Raw genomic sequence first — 963 nt, 5'->3', positions numbered from 1 at the left:
GGCGCCGAGCCTCAGTTTGCATTTTTATAAGTAAAGATTAGCATGTGAAAGTAAGGATTCAGAGAGAGTTCATTACAAGGTAAGAAGATATGCAATTTTAAAACAATAATTAGGGCAGGTCTTTCAATAATCTAACTGAAAAGGAGATATTTGAAAAAGACTTAAAGGAAGTGACAGCAAGAGAGCCAGCTGTTTGGGCTTGGGAGGAGAGCATTCCAGGCCGAGGAAACTAACACATGAGGATGGCTTCTGACGTATTTAAGGAATGGCATGGAGCCTGCTGTGGCTGGAACTAAGAAAGTCAGAGGGAGAACCACAGGAAGTGAGAGCAGGCAGGTCAAAGGGCAGAGCAGAAAGATGAGGTGGGGCTTGGCTTGGCAGGTAGGTCACCCTGAGGACTTTGGTTCTTCCTGTGTGTGAACTAGAAAGCCATGGCAGAGCTGGAGCAGAAAAGGGACACACTCTGACATACATTCTGAAGGGACACTGACTGCTATTTTGAGAAAGGATTGAGAAGGACAAAGGATTAAAGCAGAGACTAGGTAGGAAGTCTTCACTAACCCATGTGAGAGAGATGGCTGCAGCCTGGAACAGAGGGGCAGCCATGGGAGGGATTATATTCTGGATTTATTTTGAAGGTAGAGCAAAGACCATTCCTGACACATTTTAGTTTGTGGGAGAGCAGGAATGTTTTGAGCCTAAGCAACACAAAAGATGGAGAAAGACTGCTGATGTGTTGGTTTGAGGAAGACTAAGATTCCATCAAGACGCTGAACTGGAGGTGTCCACTGGACATCCAAAATGGCTAAGACTCCAGCTAGACGCTGAACTGAAGATGTCCACTGGACATCCAAAATGGCTAAGATTCCATCTAGATGCTGAACTGGAGGTGTCCACTGGACATCCAAACTGGCTAAGATTCCATCTAGACGCTGAACTGGAGGTGTGCACTGGACATCCAAA

The 963-nt window shown here is 45.7% G+C and overlaps 1 protein-coding gene across 1 annotated transcript in view; it reads right to left on the bottom strand.

Moving 5' to 3' along the window:
- Positions 1-963, bottom strand: part of LOC100964646 (thiamine transporter 2-like) — a 33,697-nt gene that overhangs the window by 981 nt on the left and 31,753 nt on the right. The window lies entirely within an intron of this gene.

Source organism: Otolemur garnettii, unplaced genomic scaffold, assembly GCF_000181295.1.
Source record: "Otolemur garnettii isolate 467f Iridium unplaced genomic scaffold, OtoGar3 scaffold00013, whole genome shotgun sequence".
NCBI lineage: Eukaryota > Metazoa > Chordata > Mammalia > Primates > Galagidae > Otolemur > Otolemur garnettii.
Note: the sequence above shows the minus strand (reverse complement) of the source record. Positions and strands in the feature narration are given on the sequence as shown.